Source organism: Ranitomeya imitator, chromosome 4 (assembly GCF_032444005.1).
Source record: "Ranitomeya imitator isolate aRanImi1 chromosome 4, aRanImi1.pri, whole genome shotgun sequence".
Lineage (NCBI taxonomy): Eukaryota > Metazoa > Chordata > Amphibia > Anura > Dendrobatidae > Ranitomeya > Ranitomeya imitator.
This window is the reverse complement of record NC_091285.1, coordinates 544,505,409-544,528,216: the sequence shown is the minus strand read 5'-3', so window position 1 is coordinate 544,528,216 and position 22,808 is coordinate 544,505,409. Positions and strand designations below refer to the sequence as shown.

The 22,808-nt window shown below is 44.3% G+C and overlaps 1 protein-coding gene across 7 annotated transcripts in view; it reads right to left on the bottom strand.

The window, feature by feature from the left end:
• NTRK3 (neurotrophic receptor tyrosine kinase 3) overlaps window positions 1-22,808 on the bottom strand; it is a 1,162,015-nt gene that overhangs the window by 43,716 nt on the left and 1,095,491 nt on the right. The window lies entirely within an intron of this gene.

Genomic DNA, 22,808 nt, shown 5'->3' with positions numbered 1-22,808 from the left:
ACAGTCTAACATTGTACATTTTACTTCCAAAGTAAAATGAGGGAGAAAAAAATCATTTGGCTGTGATCTAAAAATCGGCTGGAAACAATTAGCACTATTTAGAGTAAAATACGTCAAGCGGCACCCAGGAGACACGGTGTTTTATAGAACAAAGTTTTCGGTGCGGTCCCAGTTCCGCAGTGCAATAGTGAGTTGACTGTGAGGAGAAAATGATAAAGGTTTCTCTGGGGGAATATACAAAAGGAAGGATGAAACTCAATGTGAAATCATTTGGCTGAGTCAAGTTTCATTATTCCAGAGGGACTAATGCAGCTACTTCAGTTTTGAAGCATTAATGATTCGGCACAGGCCACTTTTCCAAATATCCCTTCAGGATCACCCAGTAGGGACTGTGATGGAAAGGACAGTCATTCTTTTAATTACCAAATCATTTAATGTTCTGCTACACTTTCTCAAACATACGGGATTTTTCTCAAACATATGTACTTATAAAACAGATTAGGCCTGAGAGATCTCAGCTTGCTCCATATGGCTTCTTCCAGCGCACAAAGCTCTGAGGGGCTAGGCATTTATAAGGTGTCAGAGTTGGCGTCATTTATGTTTACACTTTTCTTCTTACATTCTAATGCATTCTAGTATAATGTAATGTCTTTTAGTGTCAGAGAGTCATCTGGGGAATTTGTTGTGCAGCAGAGGCAAACATTAGGCAAATCAATCTCTTTAAAGATGCTTACTAAATATATAAAATGACACAATCAAAACCTCCTTAAATTCAACTGCCCTACCGGAGGATGTATACAACATCCCTCTTATTGGTAAATATTTGTGGAACCTATGACTGTGTATGGCTCATCTTTTTTCAGCTTTATACAGCATATTTATACTGAATATCTAGTAATGCCAGAGTAGTAAATGAAATAAAGTACTCAAATGAACCAATAGGAAAAATGTGCAACATAATGTACATACATAAAATTGTCTATACTTAAAAAAGTTGTAATTTCTACCACCCATGTAAAAGTGTTTAAAGGGTTGTCCCCTTTCAGAAAACTGTGGTCTATAAGTTACCTTATTTATAAAAAGAAAAAAATTGAGTATTCCCATATTTTTTGGACTTTAAGATGCTTTATCTTTCCTTCACAATTGGGGGGAAAATGGGAGGTGTGTCGTATAGTGCTAATGTAGCTTACCGGGAGGGTGGCAGCAGGACTACATCGATTCTGCGGGTCTGGGCTGGGAGGATGAGGCATTCGGAGGTGTGATGCTGCAGGGCGATGATGTGGGTTTCAGGCTGGTAGTAGGGGGCATTTAGTGGGAGATCATGGTGACGAGATATCCATCTGTGCATGTACCACCCCCAGGTGGCCATTTTCCCAGAGTCCACAGCACAGGAAACCATGGAACTGCGGGGGCTCTGGCCTTTCACAAAATGTTGGCAGAGCCCCCCGGCATCATAAGAGACACCTGCAGCAGCACCGGACACCCCTGAAGCACCTCCAGGCACCTCATAGTGCCAGACACAAGCAGCAGCACTGGACAGCAGCAACATAACTGAACACCCAAAGTGGCGTGTCACACTTCAGAACACCCCCTCACCCCAGCCTGCGGCCTGCAGCATCACCCAACTCCTGCCTCCTCCAGAAGAGACCCCGCTTCGCCACAGTCACCAGCCCTGGTAAGCAATAAGACACATGGATTATAAGGAGCACCACCATTTTATTTAAAAAAATCCTATTTTTCACCTCAAAATATGGGGTGGGTCTTATAATCCGGAGTGTCTTATAATCCGAAAAATACGGTAATATTTTTTACTTTCGCAAGGGAAACAGGAGAAAATGGACTATACAATTTGTTGTGCAATTTGTTGTACAATTTCTCCTAAGAATGCCGATACCCCATATGTGGGGAAATCTACTGTTTGGGCACATGGCAGGGCTCAGAAGAGAAGGAGCTCCATTTCACTTTTTAAAAGTAAAATTTGCTGGCATAATTAGCGGACGCCTTGTCATTTTTGGAGAGCTCCTGATGTGCCTAAACAGTCTAAACCCCCAACAAATGACACCATTTTGGAAACTAGACCCCTTAATGAACTTACTTATGTATTGAACACCTTAAACCCACAGGTGCTTCACAGAAATCTATAACATTCAGCCGTGAAAATAAAAAAAAATCACATTTTTCCTAGATAAATCTTTTTTTAGCTCCAAATATTGCATTTTCATAAGGGTAAAAGGAGAAATTGCTCCATACAATTTGTTGTGCGATTTCTCCTGAGTGCGCAGATACTCAATATATGGAAGAAAACAATTGTTTGGGTGCATGGCAGGGCTTGCAAGGGAAGAAACGCCTTTTGACTTTTTGAATGCAAAATTTGCTGGAATAATTAGGGGATACCATGTGGTGTTTGGAGAGCCCCTGATGTGCCCCCACAAGTAACAACATTTTGGAAATTAGACCCCTTTGGGAACTTTTCTAGATGTGTATTGAACACCTTGAACCCCCCAGGTGCTTCACAGAAGTTTATAACATTAAGCCATGAAAACAAAAAAATCACATTTTTTCCCGCAAAAATCTTTTTCAGCTGCTCCACAGGTGTGTCACAGACTTTTATACCATTGAGCAGTGAAGATAAAATAATTTACATTTTTACCACCAAGATTGTGTGTTAGCCCAAAGTATTACATTTTCATACTAGAAAATGGGTAAAAATGGTACCAAAATTTGTCCCACAATTTCTACTGAACATGGCAATGCCCCATATGTGACTGTGCAGTACTACAAAGCCATACAGAGAGCTTTGGAAGGAATGGAGCACTATTTGCCTCCTGGAATGCAGATTTTCCTGGAATAGTTTGCGGATTCCATGTAAAGAGACACTAAGTGCTAGAAAAGCAGAACCCCACCTCAAGTCACCCCATTTCGGAAATTATAACCCTTTGGGAATTTATCTACAGATGTAGTGACGATTTTGTCTCCATGGGTGTTTTCCAGAAACAATCAGCAGTGGATGTTGCTGAGTGAAAATTTCAAACTGCCATTGTAGTGATCAGTACATTATGCCCAGCCCGTGCTTCTGGAGACACGCAACTGTAAATTATTCAGGCTCTCATAACTACAGAAATTACAAACATGTGGGCACTAAATGTGGTTTAGGGACATTGGGGCTCAGAAGGGATGGGGCATGTGGATTTGAGAGAGGGGAATTTGCTGAATTTCTTTTGGGGGTGAGGAGCCATTTTGCTTTATCAGAGCCTTTGTGCTATCAATAACGTGGAAGCCCCTATATTTCCGTTAACAGATGATGGACATCAGTAAGGGCTTTTTTTTTGTGGATTGAGTTGAAGCTTTTATTTTACATAGCATTTATGATTAAATTTATCTGGTGATCTGCGCTGAGCACTTACATCGGGGTTTTCATATAAATCTCCAAGTGACGTGACAGATGAACCCCCCGATGGATCCATTCACTATAATGAGGCAGCAGAGTTACTCTGGACTCCATCTGGCCTCTTTTCAGCTGTGTCCTTTTCAGAAGTTCACAAAACTGGGGCCAGTGGTACATTTATGCAATCCTAAAAAGACGGACACCACCAGATCACAGGTCTTAAGGAGCCCACAGTGCCTCCTTCTGCCTCATTACAGGGAATCTTCTGCCAGGGGTTCTGTCTCAATCACATATGTCTGAAATTTCCATGGAAACCTCAATGTAAGTGCTTAGCGCAGAGCACAACCGCCTCCAAGATTTCTCCCGAATATCCCCCATCCTCTGGAATTCCATTCCTCAACACGTCCAATTATCCACCACCCTCGGATTCTTCAGACGGAACCTGCAAACCCATCTCTTCAGGAAAGCCTACAGCCAACAATAACCGAGCCGCCGCCTCACCACCCTCAGAGCCGCCGCCTCACCACCGCCAGAGCCGCTGCCTCACCACCGGCAGAGCTGCCGCCTCACCCCTACCTTCTGTCTCTTCCCCACTATCCCATAGAATGTAAGTCCGCAAGGACAGGGTCCTCTCCCCTCTGTACCAGTCCGTCACTGTAAACCTGTTTACTGTAATCGATATCTATAAACCAGTATGTAACCCCTTTCTCATGTACAGCACCATGGAATTAATGGTGTTATATAAATAATAATAATAATAATAATAATAATAATAATGTGTGCCAAGCCTTACTGCAATCTTTTGGAGGCAGAATGAAAAAATCAAACAGCATGTAAAGAATTGGCTTTATTTATTTTTTATGCTGTTTATGATTAGCCGCCTTTATTCTTTGGGTCGGTGCGATTACAGCAATGCTAGATTTCTATCAGGTTTTTATGTTTGGATGCTGTCACACACTAAACGCCTTTTATTGCGAAAACTAGTTTTTTCATCACCATATTTTGAGAGCTATAATTTTTCCATAATTCAGCTGACAGAGTCATGTGAGGGCCTGTTTTTGCGGGACGAGCTGACATTTTTACTGGCACAATTTTTGGGAACATGACATTTTTTGATCCCTTTCTATCCTGATTTTTGAGAGACAGAATGAACAAAAACCAGCAATTCAGGAATTGCTTTTTTTCTTTTTCTACCGTTCCGCGTGTGATAAACTTTGTAAGGCAGCTTTATTCTTTAGATCAGTACGATTACAGTGATGTCCAATTTATATATTTTTTTAAATGTTTTGGTGCTTAACACTAGGGTTGAGCGAAACGGGTCGTTCATTTTCAAAAGTCGCCGACTTTTGGCAAAGTCGGGTTTCATGAAACCCGATCCGACCCCTGTGCGGGGTCGGCCATGCGGTACGCGACTTTCGCGCCAAAGTCGCGTTTCAATGACGCGAAAAGCGCCATTTCTCAGCCAATGAAGGTAAACGCAGAGTGTGGGCAGCGTGATGACATAGGTCCTGGTCCCCACCATCTTAGAGAAGGGCATTGCAGTGATTGGCTTGATGTCTGCGGCGTCACAGGGGCTATAAAGGGGCGTTCCCGCCGACCGCCATGTTACTGCTGCTGATCTGAGCTTAGGGAGAGGTTGCTGCCGCTTCGTCAGAAGCAGGGATAGCGTTAGGCAGGGTCCATTAACCACCAAACCGCTTGTGCTGTAGCGATTTCCACTGCCCAACACCACCTTCGGTGTGCAGGGACAGTGGAAGCTACATTTTTATTTTTTTCCCCTCAGCGCTGTAGCTCATTGGGCTGCCCTAGAAGGCTCCCTGATAGCTGCATTGCTGTGTGTACGCTGCTGTGCAAACCAACTGCTTTTTTCAAAGCACAAATCCTCTTGTTCCTTCCTTTCTGCACAGCTATCTTTTTGGTTTGTACACACTTTTTATTTAATTTGTGCATCAGTCCACTCCTTATTGCTGCCTGCCATACCTGGCTGAGATTACTGCAGGGAGATAGTAATTGAAGGACACTCCCTGTTTTATTTATTTATTTTTTTTTTGTGGGAGATTAAGATTGACATTTCTGCTAGAGTGCCATCCCTGTGTGTGCCATCTCTCACTCAGTGGGCCATAGAAAGCCTATTTATTTTTTTGCTTGATTTGGGTTATAAAATCTACCTGAAAAAATCACTACATCAATCAGTGGGAGAAAAATATTGGCCTCAGGGCTTGTGTGCCACTCTTGACTCCTGTGTGTGCCATCTCTCAGTCAGTGGGCCATAGAAAGCCTATTTATTTTTTTGCTTGATTTTGGTTCTAAAATCTACCTGAAAAAATCACTACATCAATCAGTGGGAGAAAAATATTGGCCTCAGGGCTTGTGTGCCACTCCTGACTCCTGTGTGCATCATCACTCACTCAGTGGGCCATAGAAAGCCCATTTTTTTTTTTTGCTTTATTTGGGTTCTAAATTCAACCTGAAAAAATCAATAAATCAATCAGTGGGAGATTAATATTGGCCTTTAGGCTTGTGTGCCAGTCCTAAGCGTGCCATCTCTCTCTCTCAGATAGTGGGCCATAGAAAGCCTATTTATTATTTTTTTTATTGGGTTTATAAATTTTCCCTGGAACAAAAAAAAAAAAGTGGGAGATTAATATTGGCCTCTGGGCTTGTGTGCCAGTCCTGAGCGTGCCATCTCTCTCACAAATAGTGGGCCATAGAAAGCCTATTTATTTTTTTGCTTGATTTGGGTTCTAAAATCTACCTGAAAAAATCACTACATCAATCAGTGGGAGAAAAATATTGGCCTCAGGGCTTCTGTGCCACTCCTGACTCCTGTGTGCATCATCACTCACTCAGTGGGCCATAGAAAGCCCATTTTTTTTTTCTTGCTTTATTTGGGTTCTAAATTCTACCTGAAAAAATCAATAAATCAATCAGTGGGAGATTAATATTGGCCTTTGGGCTTGTGTGCCAGTCCTAAGCGTGCCATCTCTCTCTCTCAGATAGTGGGCCATAGAAAGCCTATTTATTATTTTTTTATTGGGTTTATAAATTTTCCCTGGAACAAAAAAAAAAAAAGTGGGAGATTAATATTGGCCTTTGGGCTTGTGTGCCAGTCCTGAGCGTGCCATCTCTCTCACAAATAGTGGGCCATAGAAAGCCTATTTATTTTTTTTTTTTTGGTTTTATAAATTCTCCCTGAAAAAAAAAAGGGAGATTAATATTGGCCTTTGGGCTTGTGTGCCAGTCCTAAGCGTGCCATCTCTCTCTCTCTCTCAGATAGTGGGCCATAGAAAGCCTATTTATTATTTTTTTTATTGGGTTTATAAATTTTCCCTGGAACAAAAAAAAAAAGTGGGAGATAAATATTGGCCCCTGGGCTTGTGTGCCACTACTGACTCCTGTGTGCGTCATCTCTCACTCAGTGGGCCATAGAAAGCCTTTTTTTGTTTTATGTGTTTTCTAAATTCTCCCTGAAAAAATCATTTTATTTTATTTGGTTTCTAAATTCTTCCTGAAAAAATCATTTTATTCTATTATTTTTTTTTCCTAAAGTCTCCCTGAAAAAACAAAAAACAACAAATCAGTGGGAGATTAATATTGCCCTTTCTGCTTGTGTGCCAGTCTTGACTCCTGGGTGTGCCATCTCTCTCTCTCTCTCCAATTGTGGGTCATAGAAAGCCTATTATTTTTTTAGCTTGATTTGGGTTCCAAAATCTACCTGAAAAAATCACTACATCAATCAGTGGGAGATAAATATTGGCCTCTGGGCTTGTGTGCCACTCCTGACTCCTGTGTGCGTCATCTCTCACTCAGTGGGCCATAGAAAGCCTTTTTTTGTTTTATTTGTTTTCTAAATTCTCCCTGAAAAAATCATTTTATTTTATTTGGTTTCTAAATTCTTCCTGAAAAAATCATTTTATTCTATTATTTTTTTTTCCTAAAGTCTCCCTGAAAAAAAACAAAAAAACAAATCAGTGGGAGATTAATATTGCCCTTTCTGCTTGTGTGCCAGTCTTGACTCCTGGGTGTGCCATCTCTCTCTCTCTCTCCAATTGTGGGCCATAGAAAGCCTATTTTTTTTTAGCTTGATTTGGGTTCCAAAATCTACCTGAAAAAATCACTACATCAATCAGTGGGAGATAAATATTGGCCTCTGGGCTTGTGTGCCACTCCTGACTCCTGTGTGCGTCATCTCTCACTCAGTGGGCCATAGAAAGCCTTTTTTTGTTTTATTTGTTTTCTAAATTCTCCCTGAAAAAATCATTTTATTTTATTTGGTTTCTAAATTCTTCCTGAAGAAATCATTTTATTCTATTAGTTTTTTTCCTAAAGTCTCCCTGAAAAAAAAAAAAATCAAATCAGTGGGAGATTAATATTGCCCTTTCTGCTTGTGTGCCAGTCTTGACTCCTGGGTGTGCCATCTCTCTCTCTCTCTCCAATTGTGGGCCATAGACAGCCTATTATTTTTTTAGCTTGATTTGGGTTCCAAAATCTACCTGAAAAAATCACTACATCAATCAGTGGGAGATAAATATTGGCCTCTGGGCTTGTGTGCCACTCCTGACTCCTGTGTGCGTCATCTCTCACTCAGTGGGCCATAGAAAGCCTTTTTTTGTTTTATTTGTTTTCTAAATTCTCCCTGAAAAAATCATTTTATTTTATTTGGTTTCTAAACTCTTCCTGAAAAAATCATTTTATTCTATTTTTTTTTTCCTAAAGTCTCCCTGAAAAAAAAAAAAAAAATCAAATCAGTGGGAGATTAATATTTACATTTGTGCTTCAGTGACAGTCCTGCGTGTGTGGCATCTCTCTCATTTGTTGCCACCAACAACAGAGTGTGTAACATTGTGCCTGATTTTCGTTGTGGTCTCACTCACCTGTAAAGGGGTAGCTAAATCATACTGAAGTTATAGCTCACCGTGTAAGTTGTGTGACAGCAACAAATACCGTTAGTTTGTTTACGTTTTTTAAACAATGAGGAAGTCTGGTGGAAGAGGTTGTGGCCGGGGGCGTTCATTGTCAGCTGGTAATGAGGGTAGTGGTAGTGGTGGAGCATCAGCTGGTCGTGGGAAAAAAAATATTGCACCTAAGTCTGGAGCTGTGGAGCCAGGTTCGTCGTCTGGCTACACAAGGCCTCGAACGCTCCCTTTTCTGGGAGTAGGAAAACCGCTTTTAAAGCCGGAGCAGCAAGAGCAAGTTTTGGCTTATCTTGCTGACTCAGCCTCTAGCTCTTTTGCCTCCTCTCGTGAAACTGGTAAATGTCAAAGCAGCGCGTCGTTAGTGGATGTTCACGGTCAGGGACAAGTCGCTTCCTTGTCCTCTTCAGCAAAAACAACAATAGAGAAGAATGCAGCAGGCGACACAACGGGTTACTCCATGGAGCTCTTTACACATACCGTCCCTGGCTTAGAAAGTGAAGCAGTTAACAGTCCATGCCCATTACAAGTTGAATCTGACATGGAGTGCACTGATGCACAGCCACAGCCAGACTACTATGCTGGTCCTTTGACTCAGACCACAACATTGCCCTCGCAGGGTAATGATCAAGAATCAGACCCTGATGAGACTGTTGCCCCATCACGAACGCTATACCACCGACCGACACGGTGACACAGACGAAGTTGCACACGAGCTACAAGAAGAGGTAATAGATGACCCAGTTCTTGACCCCAATTGGCAGCCATTGGGGGAATAGGGTGCAGGCGGCAGCAGTTCTGAAGCGGAGGAGGAGGGGCCGCAGCAGGCATCAACATCGCAACAGGTTCCATCTGCCAGGCCCGTATCTTGCCCAAAACGCGTGGCAAAGCCAAAACCTGTTGGAGGACAGCGTGGCCATCCGGTTAAAGCTCAGTCTGCAATGCCTGAAAAGGTATCTGATGCTAGAAAGAGTGCAGTCTGGCATTTTTTTAAACAACATCCAATTGATCAGCGCAAAGTCATCTGTCAAAAATGTTCAACTACCTTAAGCAGAGGACAGAATCTGAAAAGTCTCAATACAAGTTGCATGCATAGACATTTAACCACCATGCATTTGCAAGCCTGGACTAACTACCAAACGTCCCTTAAGGTTGTAGCACCCTCGGCCAATGAAGCTAGTCAGCAACGCAACATCCCTTCCGGCAGTGTAGGGCCACCATTTTCCGCACCACCTGCAGTATCTGTGCAGGTTTCTTTGCCAGGCCAAAGCAGTCAGGGTCAGGGAATCACCAGTTTCGTAGTAGGAAACACTGCATCTAGGACACCAGCGGCAACAATACCATCTCCCACCGTCTCTCAGTCTGCCATGTCCACCGGCACCCCCGCTAGTTCCACGATCTCCAGCTCTCCAGTCCAGCTCACCCTACATGAGACTATGGTTAGAAAAAGGAAGTACTTAGCCTCGCATCCGCGTACACAGGGTTTGAACGCCCACATAGCTAGACTAATCTCGTTAGAGATAATGCCCTACCGGTTAGTTGAAAGCAAAGCTTTCAAAGCCCTGATGGACTACGCTGTACCACGCTACGAGCTACCCAGTCGACACTTTTTTTCCAGAAAAGTCATCCCAGCCCTCCACCAGCATGTTAAAGAGCGCATCGTCCATGCACTCAGGCAATCTGTGAGCACAAAGGTGCACCTGACAACAGATGCATGGACCAGTAGGCATGGCCAGGGTCATTACGTGTCCATCACGGCACACTGGGTAAATGTGGTGGATGCAGGGTCCACAGGGGACAGCAAGTTTGGGACAGTTCTGCCTAGCCCACGGTCTAGGAAACAGTTGGCTGTAGCCGTTCGCACCCCCTCCTCCTCCTCTTCATCCTCCTGCAGAAGCGAGACCTCGTCCACAGGCCGCAGTCGCACAACCACTCCATCCGCAGCTGCCACTGTTGCACACCAGGTCTCCCATTATGGGGCAGCTACTGGCAAACGTCAGCAGGCTGTATTGGCTATGAAGTGTTTGGGTGACAACAGACACACCGCGGAAGTTCTGTCCGAGTTCTTGCAGAAAGAAACGCAGTCGTGGCTGGGCACTGTAGATCTTGAGGCAGGCAAGGTAGTGAGTGATAACGGAAGGAATTTCATGGCTGCCATCTCCCTTTCCCAACTGAAACACATTCCTTGCCTGGCTCACACCTTAAACCTGGTGGTGCAGTGCTTCCTGAAAAGTTATCTGGGGTTATCCGACCTGCTCCTCAAAGTGCGTGGACTTTGCTCACATATCCGCCGTTCGCCCGTACACTCCAGCCGTATGCAGACCTATCAGCGTTCTTTGAACCTTCCCCAGCATCGCCTAATCATAGACGTTGCAACAAGGTGGAACTCAACACTGCACATGCTTCAGAGACTGTGTGAACAGAGGCGGGCTGTTATGTTTTTGTGGGAGGATACACATACACGGGCAGGCAGTAGGATGGCAGACATGGAGTTGTCAGGTGTGCAGTGGTCGAAGATTCAAGACATGTGTCAAGTCCTTCAGTGTTTTGAGGAATGCACACGGCTGGTTAGTGCAGACAACGCCATAATAAGCATGAGCATCCCCCTAATGCGTCTGCTGATGCAAAGTTTGATGCACATAAAGGATCAGGCGTCTGCAGCTGAGGAAGAAGAAAGCCTTGATGACAGTCAGCCATTGTCTGGCCAGGGCAGTGTACAGGACGAGTTAGCGGGCGAAGAGGAGGAGGAGGACGAGGAGGATGATGGGGATGATTATATTTGTAATGAGGAAGCTTTTCCGGGGCCACTGGAAATTGGTTGCGCGGCAAGGCCGGGTTCTGGTTTTTGGAGGGACACAAGTGACGTGGATTTGCCTGAAACTGCCCCTCAACCAAGCACAACCGGAGATTTGAGAACTGGAACTTTTGCCCACATGGCGGATTATGCCTTACGTATCCTCAAAAGGGACACACGCATAACTAAAATGATGAACGATGACGATTACTGGTTGGCCTGCCTCCTTGATCCTCGCTATAAAGGCAAATTGCAAAATATAATGCCACATGAGAACTTGGAACTAATATTAGCAACCAAACAATCAACTCTTGTTGACCGTTTGCTTCTGGCATTCCCTGCACACAGCGCCCGTGATCGTTCTCACACGAGCTGCAGGGGCCAGCAGACCAGAGGAGTTAGAGGGGCAGAAATCAGAAGTGGCATTGGCCAGAGGGGTTTTCTGACCAGGTTGTGGAGTGATTTTGCTATGACCGCAGACAGGACAGGTACTGCAGCATCAATTCAAAGTGACAGGAGACAACATTTGTCCAGTATGGTTACAAACTATTTTTCATCCCTTATCGATGTTCTCCCTCAACCGTCATTCCCATTTGATTACTGGGCATCAAAATTAGACACCTGGCCAGAATTGGCAGAATATGCATTGCAGGAGCTTGCTTGCCCGGCAGCTAGTGTATTCAGTGCTGCAGGTTCAATACTAACAGAAAAAAGGACTCGTCTGGCTACCCAAAATGTAGATGATCTAACCTTCATTAAAATGAACCACAACTGGATTTCGAAATCTTTTGCCCCACCTTGCCCGGCTGACACCTAGCTTTCCTATGTAAAGGTCTTGCCTGTGGACTATTCTGAACGACTTTTCCAATCTTGTAATTTGCAGCACCTGATTGTCCAGCATCCGACATGTTAACACCTCCCTAAATGGCCAAAGTCCCCACACGGGGCCGTGGTATCGCCACTTGGCGCCAGCACCCGTGAGAGTACTGTTTGTCTGAAGAGGTGGGCATGCCCGCTTTTGGTCGACGGCACTGCCACTAGGTCCCTCATAGTACAATAAAGTGTCTGGCGGTGGTGGTGCGCACCCAACGTCAGACACACCATTGTAATATGAGGGGCCCTGGGCCTGTACCGCCGGCCACAAGACAGTCCCCCCCCCAAGGTCAAACAGTGCTCTATGACTTGCAAAATTTTCTCTCACAGCTCCACCAATGTTTAGTCTATGCGCTGACATCCTTCAATGCCTGGCACTGTCAATACCATTGTATTGACATTTTTCTTATGTTAGGCCTTCGAAGCCTGTCTGCGGTCCCTCCTTCCACTAGGCCTCCACTGACCTGTCTACTGCTGCCCGTGTTCGCCTGGAACCAATTTTAAATTGCCTACAGCCAGCCCAATTTATTAAGTTAGGGCTTCGAAGCCTGTCTGCGGTCCCTCCTTCCACTAGGCCTCCACTGACCTGTCTACTGCTGCCCGTGTTCCCCTGGAACCAATTTTAAATTGCCTACAGCCAGCCCAATTTATTATGTTAGGCCTTCGAAGCCTGTCTGCGGTCCCTCCTTCCACTAGGCCTCCACTGACCTGTCTACTGCTGCCCGTGTTCGCCTGGAACCAATTTTAAATTGCCTACAGCCAGCCCAATTTATTAAGTTAGGGCTTCGAAGCCTGTCTGCGGTCCCTCCTTCCACTAGGCCTCCACTGACCTGTCTACTGCCGCCCGTGTTCCCCTGGAACCAATTTTAAATTGCCTACAGCCAGCCCAATTTATTATGTTAGGGCTTCGAAGCCTGTCTGCGGTCCCTCCTTCCACTAGGCCTCCACTGACCTGTCTACTGCTGCCCGTGTTCCCCTGGAACCAATTTTAAATTGCCTACAGCCAGCCCAATTTATTATGTTAGGGCTTCCAAGCCTGTCTGCGGTCCCTCCTTCCACTAGGCCTCCACTGACCTGTCTACTGCTGCCCGTGTTCCCCTGGAACCAATTTTAAATTGCCTACAGCCAGCCCAATTTATTATTTTAGGGCTTCGAAGCCTGTCTGCGGTCCCTCCTTCCACTAGGCCTCCACTGACCTGTCTACTGCTGCCCGTGTTCCCCTGGAACCAATTTTAAATTGCCTACAGCCAGCCCAATTTATTATGCTAGGGCTTCGAAGCCTGTCTGCGGTCCCTCCTTCCACTAGGCCTCCACTCAGCTGTCTACTGCTGCCCGTGTTCCCCTGGAACCAATTTTAAATTGCCTACAGCCAGCCCAATTTATTATGTTAGGGCTTCAAAGCCTGTCTGCGGTCCCTCCTTCCACTAGGCCTCCACTGACCTGTCTACTGCTGCCCGTGTTCCCCTGGAACCAGTTTTAAATTGCCTACAGCCAGCCCAATTTATTATGTTAGGGCTTCGAAGCCTGTCTGCGGTCCCTCCTTCCACTAGGCCTCCACTCACCTGTCTACTGCTGCCCGTGTTCCCCTGGAACCAATTTTAAATTGCCTACAGCCAGCCCAATTTATTATGTTAGGGCTTCCAAGCCTGTCTGCGGTCCCTCCTTCCACTAGGCCTCCACTGACCTGTCTACTGCTGCCCGTGTTCCCCTGGAACCAATTTTAAATTGCCTACAGCCAGCCCAATTTATTATGTTAGGGCTTCGAAGCCTGTCTGCGGTCCCTCCTTCCACTAGGCCTCCACTGACCTGTCTACTGCTGCCCGTGTTCCCCTGGAACCAATTTTAAATTGCCTACAGCCAGCCCAATTTATTATGTTAGGGCTTCCAAGCCTGTCTGCGGTCCCTCCTTCCACTAGGCCTCCACTGACCTGTCTACTGCTGCCCGTGTTCCCCTGGAACCAATTTTAAATTGCCTACAGCCAGCCCAATTTATTATGTTAGGGCTTCGAAGCCTGTCTGCGGTCCCTCCTTCCACTAGGCCTCCACTGACCTGTCTACTGCTGCCCGTGTTCCCCTGGAACCAATTTTAAATTGCCTACAGCCAGCCCAATTTATTATGTTAGGGCTTCGAAGCCTGTCTGCGGTCCCTCCTTCCACTAGGCCTCCACTGACCTGTCTACTGCTGCCCGTGTTCCCCTGGAACCAATTTTAAATTGCCTACAGCCAGCCCAATTTATTATGTTAGGGCTTCCAAGCCTGTCTGCGGTCCCTCCTTCCACTAGGCCTCCACTGACCTGTCTACTGCTGCCCGTGTTCCCCTGGAACCAATTTTAAATTGCCTACAGCCAGCCCAATTTATTATGTTAGGGCTTCGAGGCCTGTCTGTGGTCCCTCCTTCCACTAGGCCTCCACTGACCTGTCTACTGCTGCCCGTGTACCCCTTGAACCAACATCAGAAAATATAAAAATAAGTATTTTGCTTATAAAAAAGAAAATACTGGAGAGATATCAAATGCAGACATTTTAACATTAAAAACAAACACATACAACAAAAATCTGGTACAGTACTAAAAATGGCCACCAGCTACAATAACTTTCTCCTGCAAGTAGTTAACTGAAAGTTTTTTTCAATTTAAAACACAGATATGGCATCCACCGAGTGTTGTCCTGTCGCGTCTTCTTTATATTATTGCCAAGAAGATGCAAAACAATGAAAATAATAAAATCATTAATTACCAAAAAAATAGAGTAAGTCAAAACCACATTGCAAAGAAACATTAATTACAAATAAAGAAGCAGGGCGCGTCCGAGGGTGAGTATATACCTAATAAGAATATAATCACCCTCGGACGCGCTCTGCTTCTTTCCGACAGCCTTCCTTCCTAAGAATCAGCCCTTCCGTGGTGTAGAGAGAGGGTTTGTTACACTCCAAGGTGTTCCCCAGGTTGCCTTTCCTGAGCTTCGATCTTCATGCTCTCGTTTAGTAGTTGTCGGAAGGTAGGCTGCATTAGGCCTACAAATTGGGTATGGGGTGGAGAGAGATGGTGTGTTACACTCCAAGGTGTTCCCCAGGTTTCCTTGCCATTGCTTCGGTCTTCCGACTCTCGTTTAGTAGTTGTAGAAAACTACACTGCATTAGGCCTACAAAATGGGTATCGGGTGGAGAGAGATGGTGTGTTACACTCCAAGGTGTTCCCCAGGTTGCCTTTCCTGAGCTTCGATCTTCCGGCTCTCGTTTAGTAGTTGTTGGAAACTACACTGCATTAGGCCTACAAATTGGGTATGGGGTGTAGAGAGATGGTGTGTTCCACTCCAAGGTGTTCTCCAGGTTGCCTTTCCTGAGCTTCGATCTTCCGGCTCTCGTTTAGTAGTTGTTGGAAACTACGCTGCATTAGGCCTACAAATTGGGTATGGGGTGTAGAGAGATGGTGTGTTCCACTCCAAGGTGTTCTCCAGGTTGCCTTTCCTGAGCTTCGATCTTCCGGCTCTCGTTTAGTAGTTCTTGGAAACTACACTGCATTAGGCCTACAAATTGGGTATGGGGTGTAGAGAGATGGTGTGTTCCACTCCAAGGTGTTCTCCAGGTTGCCTTTCCTGAGCTTCGATCTTCCGGCTCTTGTTTAGTAGTTGTTGGAAACTACGCTGCATTAGGCCTACAAATTGGGTATGGGGTGTAGAGAGATGGTGTGTTCCACTCCAAGGTGTTCTCCAGGTTGCCTTTCCTGAGCTTCGATCTTCCGGCTCTCGTTTAGTAGTTGTTGGAAACTACGCTGCATTAGGCCTACAAATTGGGTATGGGGTGTAGAGAGATGGTGTGTTCCACTCCAAGGTGTTCTCCAGGTTGCCTTTCCTGAGCTTCGATCTTCCGGCTCTCGTTTAGTAGTTGTTGGAAACTACACTGCATTAGGCCTACAAATTGGGTATGGGGTGTAGAGAGATGGTGTGTTCCACTCCAAGGTGTTCTCCAGGTTGCCTTTCATGAGCTTCGATCTTCCGGCTCTCGTTTAGTAGTTCTTGGAAACTACACTGCATTAGGCCTACAAATTGGGTATGGGGTGTAGAGAGATGGTGTGTTCCACTCCAAGGTGTTCTCCAGGTTGCCTTTCCTGAACTTCTATCTTCAGGCTCTCATTAAATTGTGGTTAAACGGAACAACTGCATTTGGCGTACTAGTTGGTTTGGGGCCTACTATCGGTGTCTGCCACTCCTTGCTGTTCTCCTGGTTTCCTGTCCTGAAATTCCGTTTTCAGGCGCTCGTTAAGTAGTTGTTAATGTTAGACTGCATTTGGCCTACTAGTTGGGTTGGGGCCTACTATCGGTGTCTGCCACTCCTTGCTGTTCTCCTCCACTGAACAAAGCTGTGCCGCCTGTTTACTACGGTTGCCAATTTTGAACTGCATTTCGACTACTTACTGATTTGGGCCTACTCTCTTTGTCAGCCTCTCATTCCAGTTGTCCTCCACTGCAATGCCCCCTGGTTATTCCTGTGTTACCAATTTTGAACTGCATTTAGCCAACTTTATTCTTTGGGCCTATATCTGTGTTTCCTCCTCATCCTGCCCATTGCCCAGCCAGTGATAGATGAGTCTGCTGGTACATTGACCCATAACGCAACATTCCCCGTGCACGCTACACAACAACATTGTGACCCTGCTGAAAGTCAGGTTGCTCTTCCCGCATACCATACCACCTTACACGGGGACAACGAGGAAGGTGCAGATGAAAGTGCAGGTTCCTTCATCAGGTGGGGGGAGGAATACTAGTTGGCGACGTCACTGGCACAGGGCCTCTCATAGTACGCAAAAGTGTTGCTGCCGGTGGGAGGCGCCCCCGCCGTGCAAACACACCGCTGTACTTTGAGGGGCCCTGTGCCAGTGCCAATGCCAACGAGTGGGCCCCCCCTGCTTGCTCAGGTTCACAGCACTTGCAAAGTTGAAATACTTACCTCTCCCTGCTCCACTGCCGTGACGTGGTCCAGATTTCCTGGGCCCACTAATTACTTGAACCAGCCCTACCCACCACAACTTTAGCCAAATGACCCCCAATTTCAAATGCCTTCCAATTATTATAAGGTAAATTACGCTTGACAAGCTTCATTAAGAAGAATGGATGGTTTTGACATTAAAATGGGCACTCTAGGTGTTTTCCTGGCCCCCACTCACTGCCGACTATGCTGCCCCATTGACTTGCATTGGGTTTCGTGTTTCGGTCGATCCCGACTTTACGTCATAATCGGCCGATTTCACTCGACCCGACTTTTGAGATAGTCGGGTTTCGCGAAACCCGGCTCGACTCTAAAAAGGTCAAGGTCGCTCAACTCTACTTAACACACTTAAAACTATTTTATAGAAAAAAATAATTATTTTTCCATCGATTTATTCTGAGAGCTATAGCTTTATTTTCTGCTAATGGAGCGAGATGACAGCTTATTTTTTGCGAGACAAGATGACGCTATCAGCTATACCATTTTTATTTACATTTTTCTTTTTGATCACATTTTATTGTACTTTTTGTTTGGTAGTATGATGATAATAAGGCATTGTTTTTTGCCTCCTTTTTATTCTATGGTGTTCATTGAAGGGTTAAACTAGTGGGACAGTTTTATAAAGCGGGTCGTTACGGACGTGAAAATACCAAACGTGTACTTGTATTGATTATTTTATTTACTTAAATAAATGTATATATGAGAAAATATTTGTTTCTTTATTTGGGGATTTTAAAAAATGACATTTTTACACTAATTAATATATTTTTATACCATTGTCCCAGGATGGGATATTACTGTATATCATCAGATCACTGCTCTGATGTTCTGCAATGCTTCTGCACTGCAGGACATCAGACTCAGATCTGACAGGCAGGGGAGGAGGTTTATTAGCTCCTGCTCTCTGCAGGCACTGTGAAGCCACCTTCTCTAAAGGACCCTGTGGCCATCTTGCGGCCGGGTGTCTCCATGGAGACCATCAGGACAAATCAAGCTGTTCTAATGGAAACGCACAGGGAACCCATTGGTTGATGTTGCTGCGGGGTGCCAGCTCTGTGTGAGAGCTGACACCCTGCAGCAACATTCACAGTGTGCTAACACTGATTGCAACATTTAACCCCACTTATACCAGTGTCAGTAGTGACAGCAACATAGAGGAGCATTGTGCAGGGAATGGATTCCCTGCGCGCTTCCATCAGGACAACGCGATCTGTGCTGATGGTCTCCATGAAGACCCAAGGCCGCACATGATCGCCACGAGGCCACACAATCGTACTGCTGTACATTTGCCGTTGTTTCTGAGAACACAGCTCCCGCAGAACAGTACATGTACGGCACATGTCACGAAGGGGTTAATGTCTTAGAGTTAGGCAACAAAGAGAGATGGAGAAAAATACACTGTTTTTTGAACCTGTCAACCCCGCCACTCAGGTAACAGTCTTCTCTTCTGAAGATGGTAGGCTAGTAATAAAGTCCATAGAGAGGTGGATCCAAGGACTCCTAGGAGAGGGCAAGAACCAAAGTAGTCCATTGATATTGGATTTGGGGAATCTTCAATTGGGCACAACTTTCCCAAGAAAGCAGAGAAAGTCAAGCAGGCAGGCCAGAAGTCAAATAATATTATTAATTCCATAGTTACCTGTGAGAACTAAATCAAGGAATTCCTGCATGAAGTGTAGATGTAACTGAAGAGGAATAAGCAATTTTTGGAAGGTATATTGTGTGGGGCTAGAACTTGAGATATCAAGATCTTTTTAGTCTATTTAGGTTATAAAGAAAATAGCACAAAATTTAAATAATGCACTGAGCACTAATGCAGCAATTGTAGCAAATCTAACAGTCAATGTCGACCATTTAACGAGCCTTGTCACATGACTTAGGATAATAGCCAAACCAGAATTTCAATTTGCAAACACTGTGTTTCGGGGTACTGCCCCTCGTCAATGCAAAGTGGAGATCTGGTTTGGCTGATTGAGAGGCGTCTGACCGGGATCCAAGACTGTTAGGATTGCTACTTCCAATAGGTGGCACTGGAGTTCCAGTCCTCTTCCTCTCTGAAGAGACAATTTGCATATTTCCCAGAGGAGCATTGCGGCTTTAAGTCTCCTCACCTAGACATGCTTATCATGTCACTCTCCGCGAGGAGAAACGATACTTCTTGGATCCCGGTTAGACGCCTCTCAGTCAGCCATACCAGATCGCCACTTTGCACTGACAAGGGCAGTATCCCGAAACACAGTGTCTGCAAATTGAGATTCTGGTTTGGCTATTATCCTAAGTCATGTGACAAGGCTTGTTAAAGGGTCTACATTGACTGTTAGGATTGCTACTTCCAATAGGTGGCACTAGAGTTCTAGTCCTCTTCCTCACTGAAGAGACAATTTGTATAAACCAGGTATTGATATGTTTGGCATTGTAGACAGGTGCCAAGTCCTTCTAGAGAATGAAATTTCCAACTCCAAAAGCTTGTCGGCAGAGGGAAGCATGAAGTGCTCTAATATTTCCTGGTAGATGGCTGTACTGACTTTGGTCTTGCTAAAACACAGAGTACCTACACCAGCAGATGACATGGCTCTCCAAACCATCACTGATGGTTAATCATGGTTCCGAATTGTTCTAAGAATATACCTTGCTAATATGTCCCATAGTCACACTATAGCCATATTACATATTCTCATGGCAGCACACCACTCTGCATGTCCACCCAAAACTGTATTACTTTTGAGTTCACGATCAATAAAAAAGAACAGATGAAACTTCTCTAGAACATTGGATTATTCCTACATCTGCAGCTTTTCAGTCTTCTACTTCCATGTACATATAACAGACCATTATCAGCCCTAATTCCAAACACAGTATGTTGCATTTTCATCCATTATCACTTTTTTAAGAAGCATTTTGCAAGACAGTTCACTGCACCAAGAATCCATATAATAGCTACAGACTTTTCACAGTCTTTTGATGCATCCATTCACTATTGATCGCTGGAATAACATTTTGAAACTAAAGCAGACAGTACTTCACTGATAGGTATTTGGTAGCATGCTGAAAAATATATTTATATTTTTTGTAAATGTAATATTTTCAAGGTAGATGAAACTTAAGGCATATACTTGGCACATTTAAAGTATCACAGTATGCCAGTCAAACATATCCCCAAGTCATATTGGCACATTGCATCTTTAAGTACTTCTTACGTATTCATTTAGGCCAGCAGTAGCTGCCTTTCAGTATAACCACAAAGGAAAGGAAAATGAAAACTTATCCTGATTTTGGTGAAAAAAATACTCTATTACACTAGCAGAACAAAAAAAAATTCCAAATCTGAATAGTATTGTTAGAATAATGAGATATATTATGTAGAAAAGAGCAAATTGGTTGGAGGCTAATTTAATTTGCTTTGAATTTCGGGAAATTGGTTGATCACTAATCCTTGCATATTATTTCTAAACACTCTTTTTTGGTGATTACTTTGTATCTCTGTTCATACTGCACCCACACACAAATGATACACCATTTGAAAGGTAAACTTGCCCCCTTCAGAAAGAAAATATCCAAACAAACCACACATCCACGATGTGATCACAAAATACAGTTTAAACATTAATTCATAAACCTGCAGTAAGGAAAAATGTCCTGCAGGTGACACCACACTACCCCAAAGCACATTACCACAAAGCTGCTTACAGACATCACAAACAAATCCTAACATTTGCCTTGAGGGCTTTCCAGCTTGCTGAACTCCTTGCCTAGCCGATTTCAGGCACATTGGAGGATTGCACACTTCACTGCAGGTGAGTCACATATGCAAACACATTTGTAAACATACACTGCTTTTTCGGTGAATAAGTCGCCCCACACACACAAATAGTAAACAATTTGAAAGGTAAACTTGCCCCCTTCAGCTAGAAAAGACACAAACAAACCACACATTCACGATTTGATCAATAAATACAGTTTAAACATTCATTTTCAGAAACCTGCAGAAAAAATCAATAACCTGAAGGTGGCACCGAAACCTCAAGTTGCTCCGTTTATACTCCACCGACACACACAACTGATACACCATTTCAAAGATCAAATTACCTGCAGGTGGCATTTGCCTTCGGTCTTTCCAGCTTGCTGAAGTGCTTGCCCAGCCTATTTCAGGCAAATTCGAGGATTGCACACTTCACTGCGGGTGAGTCACATACAGTACAGACCATAGTTTGGACACACCTTCTCATTTAAAGATTTTTCTGTATTTTTATGACTATGAAAATTGTAAATTCCACTGAAGGCATCAAAACTATGAATTAACACATCTGGAATGATATACTTAACAAAAAAGTGTGAAACAACTGAAAATATGTCTTATATTCTAGGTTCTTCAAAGTAGCCACCTTTTGCTTTGATGACTGCTTTGCACACTCTTGGCATACCTCTTGATGAGCTTCAAGAAGTTGTCACAGGAAATGGTTTTCACTTCACAGGTGTGCCCTGTCAGGTTTAATAAGTGGGATTTCTTGCCTTATAAATGGGGTTGGGACCATCAGTTGTGTTGAGCAGAAGTCTGGTGGATACACAGCTGATAGTCCTTCTGAATAGACTGTTAGTATTTTTTATTATGGCAAGAAAAAGAATCTAAGTAAAGAAAATCAAGTGGCCATCATTACTTAAAAAAATGAAGGTCAGTCAGTCCAAAAAATTGTGAAAACTTTGAAAATGTCCCCAAGTGCAGTTGCATAAGCCATCAAGCACTACAAAGAAACTGGCTCACATGAGGACCGCCCCAGGAAAGGAAGACCAAGAGTCACCTCTGCTTCTGAGGATAAGTTTATCCGAGTCACCAGCCAGAAAAATCAGAGGTTAACAGCAGCTCAGATTAGAGACCAAGTTAATGCCACACAGGGTTTTAGCAGCAGACACATCTCTACTACAACTGTTAAGAGGAGACTTTGTGCAGCAGGCCTTCATGGTAAAATAGCTGCTAGGAAATCACTGCTAAGGACAGGCAACAAGCAGAAGAGACTTGTTTGGGCTAAAGAATACAAGGAATGAACTTTAGACCAGTGGAAATCTGTGCTTTGGTCTTTTGAGTCCAAATTTGAGATCTTTGGTTCCAATCACTGTGTCTTTCTGCGACGCAGAAAAGGTGAACGGATGAACTCTACATGCCTGGTTCCCACCGTGAAGCATGGAGGAGGAGGTGTGAAGGTGTGGGGGTGCTTTGCTGGTGACACTGTTGGGGATTTATTCAAAATTGAAGGCATACTGAACCATCATGGCTACCACAGCATCTTACAGTGGCATACTATTCCATCCGGTTTGCGTTTAGTTGAAACATCATTTATTTTTCACCAGGACAATGACCCCAAACACACCTCCAGGCAGTGTAAGGGCTATTTGACCAAAAAGGAGAGTGATGGGGTGCTCCACAGTCACCAGACCTGAACCCAATCGAGATGGTTTAGGGTGAGCTGGACCGCAGAGTGAAGGCAAAAGAGCCAACAAGTGCTAAGCATCTCTGGGAACGCCTTCAAATCTGTTGGAACACCGTTTTCGGTGACTACCTCTTGAAGCTCATCAAGAGAATGCCAAGAGTGTGCAAAGCAGTCATCAAAGCAAAAGGTGGCTACTTTGAAGAACCTAGAATATAAGACATATTTTCAGTTGTTTCACACTTTTTTGTTAAGTATAATTATTTCACATGTGTTAATTCACAGTTTTGATGCCTTCAGTGTGAATTTACAATTTTCATAGTCATGAAAATACAGAAAAATATTTAAATGAGAAGGTATGTCCAATCTTTTGGTCTGTACTGTATGCAAACACATTTGTAAATATGCACTGATTTTTCAGTGATTACTCCGCCCCCAC